The sequence below is a fragment of the Pinus tabuliformis genome, chromosome 3_2, assembly GCF_031772625.1.
Source record: "Pinus tabuliformis cultivar Carrire ecotype Pingquan chromosome 3_2, CPIR1, whole genome shotgun sequence".
Classification (NCBI taxonomy): Eukaryota; Viridiplantae; Streptophyta; class Pinopsida; order Pinales; family Pinaceae; genus Pinus; species Pinus tabuliformis.
Genome location: NC_142302.1, coordinates 46819807 through 46828940, shown reverse-complemented (window position 1 = coordinate 46828940; position 9134 = coordinate 46819807).

Here is a 9134-nt window from a genome sequence, read left to right as displayed (position 1 = left end):
TTTGCTAAGTTACTTCCATTCAAGAAGAAATACATCTCAAGAATACACAACTAAAATTAATGATTAACATATAAGAACCAAAAACTCTATAGTTTGGAATTTGAACATAACAATCACGTATAGGAAAAAGGAGAGACCAAGGGTTTGGATCATTCGACCTAGAAAAATATATTTTATTGTCTTGTGAGTTGTAGAAGTAACCCAAGAACTGGAAAAATCAAAGGAAAAATGAAACCCATCTAGTATGAAGAAGGATTACTTGTAGAAATAGATAAACATAGGGTAAAAATTTTTAACAATCAATTATTACAATGGTATAAACAGAAAATATTAAAGTACTAACTCATAATTACCTTGAGAGGATTTAAAACCCCGCACTCTTCAGAAATAACTGCAAGAGAACAAACAATTGAGTATAGGCATGGCGAAATTCCTTAATTCTAATAAAAGAAAAGAATACACACACACATATATATACAATACAAAGACTAATTGTTTGTAAAAACATTTTATAGAACATGGCCACACAGTTGCTGTAAACATAAAGAGAAATGAATAGTAATGTATAGAGAGGAAATTTGATTCCTATTTACAGTGAATATACATTGAATCAATAAAAAGGCACTTCTATTAGATAACTTGGTGTGCCAATAGAATGGCCATGAGATTGAACCCTGGTAATAGATTCCATAAATATTTATGGTTTTTCATAGAGAAACATAATCATGGAGAAAAACCAATGCAGAATCACACAAAAGGATTCAAGAATTAAAAGAATCAAGATATGAATATTTATATGTATAATAATGAACCACAAAAATTGACAGGAAAAAAAAATGTAAAACAGTAAGTGTAGTTGTACCTACAAAAATGGTAGAAATAGAGTTAAAATGTTTAGGTTTGAAATTCATAAAGACATGAACTTATTTAATTTACCATAGAAATATATCTTAGGGTTTTATAGTTACAAGATATTTGAGGTATTGAAATCATTGAGCCATTTTATGTCACCGACACATGACTAAAAGACCAAAAATTGGGTGAAGCATATAAACCCACAGCCATATGTGAACTAGAAGTAGACGAACTTCCTGTAGACACAAACAACATAAATAAATTTCGATAAAGGGCTAATTAGTAACATATTCTAAAGAACATACTACAATGGAAATCAAAAGTTGTATTATAGAATATAATTTGTTTTCAACAATGAGAACTTACCCAGAAACAAAACCCTGAATTGATGAGAGAAAATGCTTTATGGAAGCATAAGTCAAGAATTGGTAACACTAGAAGGCAAGAATAAGTAATAACAAGCACTATGTACTATGTAATATAGAGACCAAGAATTTAAGACCTCGAAGTAAATATTAGTTGTAGAGTTATAGATCCCTATTAGCATAAGATAAAATGAATGAATGAATGAATGGTGAAAATGATAGAGGAGTGTAGTCATTAGACTTACACAAAAACCATAACTGTTATGAACAATCAATGAAGCCCAAACATATCACCATTGCAGATCCTAGGGTTTCCATCTATCATTGTGGCATCATAAAATCTTAATATATGAAGTAAATCAAAATGAATCGAAGGTTTAGGAAGCATGTAGTAAGAGTTAGAGTAATATATGAGTATATACCATATACATTTAGCAAACAATGTTTGAAACACTTTATACATAAATTCTGATTAACATAAATCATATACCATGTCCAGGTAGGGATTATAAAGTTTTGTAGATGGATTCATATGCCAAATATGATGTTGATAGTCTTTGTATGTAACCAAATTGTGGAAAGGATAGTCAACCAAAGAAAATAAACAAACTTGTTAAAATTATATATATATATAATTAATGAGATTAGTGTGGGCATGAAATACATTAGATGGACTTTCGAATTAAATGCATAAGAGAACATGTTTTTGCATACCTTTTCAAACAATAATTAACAAATTGATTATAATAAAATATGAAAGTAACATTTGTAAAAGAATATAAGGAAAAAACTATATAGTATGTCAAAATTACTCAGGAACTAGACTTTAATCAATTACATAAGGAATAAGTATTTCTTAGAAAGCCAAATTCAAAGTGTGTGGTAATTTGCACCTCGTAAAGAAAAAAGGAAAAAAAAATAGTAGTCATTGATGTTATTGGAAATTTATTTGAGGAATTTAAAATAAGAGTGTGAAGAACAAAATTGATAAATAAGTTATAATGTCAACTTACAAAATAATATATTTTTAAATAGTGAATGTATTGGGGTATATTACAAGTGGTATCAAAGTTGTAAGTTACAACATTAGGATTTTAATGGGTCCTAAACTAAAAAACATTTTGTATTTGTGTTATGATCAAAGAAATCAAAGGAATGTTAAAATTTTTTTTGAAATATGACTGAAGAATATAATGGGAATACTTCCATAGAATCACCTAGAGGTGGTGAGGAACCTGATACTGAAGTTGGAATGATCGGTAGAGGAACTCATAATACAAAAAATCAAGAATCTGAAATATTGCAAATAATGCATAGCTTGAAGGAAGATCTGGATAATATAAAATCCAATCAAGAAAGTCTATCTAAAGATAAAGAATAATAGGAGGAGATTAATGGCTATTTGTTGAGGAAACTATAATAAGATAGATACAATAAGAAAATAGAATTAAATCATAGGAAGAGAACTAGGAGTGAATCAACTAATACAACTCACTCCATAAAGTAATACTCAGGAATTTGAGGAGGGAGAAGAAGAAAAATATGAAAGTATTTTTATCTCCAAGAAGAAGAGGACTACATCTTAGTTTCAAGGAGAATTAAAAAATATTAGGCCTCCAAATTTTGATGGAGAATCCGAAGAAGGAGCAGAACCATGTCCTATTAATACGTCAAAGTATTTCGAGTTCTATAATTATCCAAGGAATTTGAAGGCCATGCTAGAAACATACTAGCTAAATGGTAAAGCATCCTTATGGTGGGAAGAAAACAAAGTCATAAAAAGAATTAAAAGTAAAAATATGACATGGAAACTATTTAGGAAAGAATTTAAAAAAATATCTAACTAAAAGGTATTTTGATGAGAAGGTCGAAGAGTTCCATGAGTTGAGATTGGAATAGTCTATCATGGATGAATTTGTAAATAAGTTTATGAGTTTGTTGATATGTGTATCATACCTGAAGAAGGATAAAGCCAAAATACAAGAATTCATTAGATGTTTACCTTTTTCATATAAGGAGAGGATCGAGTTTGACAATCCAAAGACCATGGATGGTTCTATAAGGAAAAATTGTGTTTTCATTAGAACCAAAAGAAATGTGACAAAACTAAGGGTTGAATGGCCAAGAAACATGAGAATTTCAACAATAAGAAAACATGGTTTAAGAAACCTTGTTTTTCAAACACTTTTAAAAGAAATCAAGGAGGGAATTATATTATAAGTGTGAACCAGCCAAGAAATTTAGGACAAAAAGGTGGGCAAGGAGCTAGAGCAGGAAATAAGAAGAAATAGCCAGACCACTAATCAAATGTTGGGGTTGCAGTGAGAACCATTTATGGAGAGACTATCCATAAAATCCGGTAAATAAAAGGGGTATATTAAATAACCTACAAGAAGCCCTATAGTCAATGATATTTCCTACAATATTTTGAGGATCAATGCAACATTAGATGGAATACAAGCATACCACAAGTCCACTATGGTGGAAGTCCGAGATAAAATTTCTACTAAAAATGTTTTTGTGTTAATAGACCCTATATCTACTTTAAGTTACATTTACCCTACTATAATTGATGTTAGGGTCCCACCCTAACCCCCTTATTTATGTCATGGGATCACGTCATAGTCAAGAGTCAATAAAGCCCATATTAATATTTGTAAGTGGTTAACTCGCAATTAATGACGGGACCACAGTTAGTTGCAAATGGGCGGTAGTATTAGATAGATGGTATTAATAAAACCCACGATATTGGCCCGTGGTATTGCATGTATGAGTCATATATAAAGGATAGAGACTCCCTGCGAGGAGTATCGTGTCTTGTTTTTGTAATCGAGCTCTGCTCTATTGGAGGTTGCCCCCTCGAAGAGCCCTGTGAACATTTCTCTCTGAATAATAAAATCATTGCTATTCTATGTTCTGGGTATCTTTTCTTCGCATATTCCGTGTTCGGGTATTACTTTGCAGGTTAAGAGCATAACAAGTGGTATCAGATCACTTTCCAGGGCTCGATGGGATCTCCAATTTTTAGCAATTTTTTTTTTTGGCTAGAGACGTGTTCCGGCGTCTTTAAACCACAGGATTTGTCATTAAGCACATAAACCTGCGGATTTGGGGAGGCATGCACGCAGGAAATACAAGAGGTGGTCACATCTGTTGGACTCCCTTGTAACCCCTGTGGGTACCCCTTCGATTAGTAGCGCATTAGACAGAACCGCGCACGGACTGTCTTCCACGTACCCTCTGGGTATATAGGAAGCCCCCTAGCTCCCTTGAAACCTCGCCATAGATAAACCTTCAGCCGTCTTGTGGCTACAGTACACCGAGAACAACACTCGGAGAGATTACTCGCCCGTACGATAGGGTAGTCAGGTTGTACGGCTAAGGGTACGGTCGATCCTCCTTAGTTAGAGCCCTGAAACATTGGGCCGAGTACTACTGTCAGACCCTTATGTATATTGCGATCTGTAGCACCTGACACTCCTCAAGACCATAGTTCCCTTTCTATCGGGGGATCAGACATCATCTATTCCAGATCAGCAAGTGCAGCAGCAGCAGACATCAGTCCCGCAGTTCCATCAGATCAGCAACAGTAGTTGTTCCACCATTCAGATCTCTCAGATCCACCAGATCGGAGTAGTTGTGAAGGGTTCCTGTACCTGGATATAATTTTCGCAGGACTTTTGGCGGCATTGAAATTTTGAGGATTTGGCGACTGCAGTATTGATCAGGAAGGAGTAAAACTCTGTTAGGAGTTTTCCAAAAAAAAAAAAAAAACGAGTCTGAGATCTTCCGAAGCGCTTATTTGTGATCTAGCCCATCAGCATCAGGACGACGAGCTGAGCACGGTGGTACCATTCAATTTATTAGAAAAAAAAAATTGGCGGTCCCAATTTTTCATCAAGTTGGTGTATGGTAGAAACTAGAGCTCAAGCAATGGCCAATGAAAGGCTAGACAAACTTGAAACAGATATGAACGAGCTCAAAACTACGATTAACGGACTAACTAGCCTGGTACGGCAAGCACTCGATAATGGCAAGGAGCCAGCTCTCGAGGAACCGTATAATGGCCATGAACACCATGAGGGTGAGTCTAGCCACTCTCCTCACCTCTGGCACACCCATTCACCACCCAGTCAGCGACCTCCCAAGTTGGATATGTGGAAATTTGACGGTTCTCACCCGTCCGCATGGCTAGCACAAATGGACCAGTATTTCAAATTGAATCGTCTTCAAGATGATTGGACTAAGCTTGGAGTGGGGACCATGTACTTGGACAATGAACGATGGCAATGGGTGGAATGGCATGAACGTCGCCATGGACCTTTTCCGAGTTGGGCCCAATTTGCCAAAGCTCTTCGAGATCGCTTTGAACAGGGAGACTCCTTTTTGGGCCGTCTCACTAAGCTCCGACAGACAGGTACAGTGGATGAATATATCACCACTTTTGAAGCCTTAGCCTTCCGCACTCAGCATCTCTCAGATGAGTTCTACACATAATGTTTTATCAGTGGTCTTAAAGAAGCCATCAAAGCTCAAGTTCTACTCCACCACCCTCCCACATGGACGGAGGCTTGCCAGGTAGCCCGTAAGGTGGAACGTGCCATGACAGCGCAATACAGCTGCCCCAATTTCCCCACTAAAGGTCGTCCCCCACAAGCTCACAACACGACTCAGACACTTAAGGTCCAAAAGGTGTCACCTCAGGAAATGGCCGAAAGAAGGAAGCAAGGACTATGTTACTACTGTGATGAAAAATATTCCCCTGGTCATAAATGCAAGGAGCCCAAGTTTTTTCAAATAGATGCCACTGACTACAGCTCCACCGAGGAAGCACAACAGGCATTTACCGCTCTCAAAAACGCCATGTGTACCACTCCAGTCTTAGCACTACCTGACTTCACCAAATCCTTTGTCATTGAATGTGATGCTTCGGGTACAGGTATTGGGGTGGTCTTAATGCAGGAAGGGCGACCATTGGCCTTCACAAGCCAACAACTCAGTGGGAGGAATCTGGGCCAATCTACCTACGAAAAGGAGATGATGGCCATCTTACATGCAGTTGAGACCTGGCGACCTTACTTATTGGGGCGACGTTTCCAAATCCGCACAGATCATCATAGTCTTAAATATTTTTTGGAGCAATGCCTATCCTCCCCACAACAAAATAAATGGTTAGCCAAAATGCTGGGATATGATTATGAGATCATTTACAAGAAAGGGAAAGAAAACAGTTTAGCAGATGCATTATCGCACCAATTTGAGGAGGAAAGTACTCTGCTCGCAATTTCCCTTCCCATTCCAGACTGGATTGAAGAGGCTCGCAGGGAATGGTTTTCACACACAGGGCTCTCCCAACTCATTTCTCAATTGCAGGTAGATCCTAATTCCAGCAAGGGCTACTCGTGGCAGAATGATATTCTTCGCTACAAGGACAGAGTCGTAATATCACCAACATATACCCTCAAAAGTCGCCTTTTGGCAGAATTGCACTCATCTCCCATTGCAGGACATTCAGGCTTTCAGAAGACGTATGCTCGCACCAGAAGATCATTCTTTTGGACAGGCATGAAAAAGGATGTCCTTACTTTCGTAGTCGAATGTGATGTCTGTCAACGCCACAAAGGGGAAACCGTCAACACACCAGGCACCTTACAACCATTGCCCATTCCGGCCTCAATTTGGACGGAGGTTTCTATGGATTTCATTATAGGTCTTCCAAAGTCCGAGAGCAAGTCAGTCATCATGGTGGTTGTGGACCGACTGTCGAAGTATGCTCATTTCTGCGCCCTACCCCACCCGTTTACACCAACCTTGGTTGCTCAAACTTTCATGGATCAGATCTTCAAATTACATGGCATGCCCACTTCTATAGTGTCCGACCGCGACCCGATCTTCTCCAGCAATTTTTGGTAGGAACTCTTCAGAATACAAGGCACTCAACTCAAACTCAGTACTTCATATCATCCGCAAACAGATGGTCAAACCGAAGCCGTCAATAAATGTCTAGAAACCTACCTTAGGTGTTTCACTTCCGAAAAGCAACACCTTTGGGCACAGTGGTTACCTCTGGCTGAATGGTGGTATAACACCAACTATCATGCCACCACCAAAATGACTCCCTATGAAGCAGTCTATGGTCAACTTCTGCCTTCCCCTACTTCTTATCTCAAGGGATGATCCAAAGTACAAGCAGTGGATCAACTTCTACAACACCGCGCAACCATGCTCGCCCATCTTCGCGAGAATCTTCATCGAGCTCAAAACCGCATGAAGCAACAGGCCGACCAACATCACTCAGAGCGCCAATTTCAAGAAGGGGATCAGGTCTTTTTGAGGCTGCAACCATATAAGCAAACATCACTCAAAGATAAGGGTTGTCAAAAGCTCGCTCCAAAATTCTATGGACCATACCAAGTACTTCAGCGCATTGGAGAAGTGGCTTTGCCCCCTACAGCAAAAATCCATCCAGTTTTCCATGTATCGTGCCTCAAGAAAGTGATTGGGAACAATTGCCGAGTTCAAACCAGTCTACCTGAATTAGACGAAGAAGGGTCAATCTGGATTCAACCCGAACAGGTTCTAGACACACGAGACAAGCACCTGCGCGGCCGCATGATTAAGGAGGTCCTCGTCAAATGGAAAGACACCTCTCCGGAAGATGCAACTTGGGAACTAGCCACTATTCTTCAGCAGTTTCCGCAGCTTCAGCCTTGAGGACAAGGCTAGTCTTAAGGGGGAGGGCATGTTAGGGTCCCACCCTAACCCCCTTATTTATGTCATGGGATCACGTCATAGTCAAGAGTCAATAAAGCCCATATTAATATTTGTAAGTGGTTAACCCACAATTAATGACAGGACCACAGTTAGTTGCAAATGGGCGGTAGTATTAGATAGATGGTATTAATAAAACCCACGGTATTGGCCCGTGGTATTGCATGTATGAGTCATATATAAAGGATAGAGACTCCCTGCGAGGAGTATCGTGTCTTGTTTTTGTAATCGAGCTCTGCTCTATTGGAGGTTGCCCCCTCGAAGAGGCCTGTGAACATTTCTCTCTGAATAATAAAATCATTGCTATTCTGTGTTCTGGGTATCTTTTCTTCGCATATTCTGTGTTCTGGGTATCTTTTCTTCGCATATTCTGTGTTCGGGTATTACTTTACATGTTAAGAGCATAACAATTGAAAAGTGTGAACTTAGAAAGGAGAAACAAGGTAGACCCTGGTTAATACAACTAGCCACATGAGAAAAAAGGAAAGTTACAAACATAAGTGAAGATTATTTATTAAACTGGAATGGAATGAACACTCATTTAAGTCCAACTATTTTACCTTTGGGGTCATAGGATTTTCTTGTTGGAATGCACTAGTTAGAATCTCATAAAGTAATTTTGAATTGCCTAGATAAGTCTTTCACCTGTGTTAATGATAATGGAGAGGACTGCATAGTTAAAGGAGTGCCAAGAGCTATTTTTGTGAGGTGGAGTTCTTCCTTACAATTAAATAAATTTGCTCATAAAGGATGTCGAATGTTTGCATTTCAGGTTGAAGATCTATCAGATAGCAAACAGAAGTTGTCTTTAGAAGACTATCCTATTTTGAAGTAGTATAAAGATGTATTTCCTGAAGAGATACCAAGACTTCTCCAAGGAGAGATATATATTTCACAATTGATATCATTCCTAGAGAATTTCTAGTGTCCAAATATCCATATAGAATGAGTATTCCTGACCTAATGGAGTTGAAAATTCAGTTACAAGAACTGCTAGATAAGAAATACACAAGAGCTAGTGTATCTTTTTTGGCTGCACCAATTTTATTTTTCAAGAAGAAAGATGGGACTCTTAGGCTTTGTATTTACTATAGGAAGCTAAAAAAATAACCATTAAAAACAAATATCTTTTACCCTAGATTG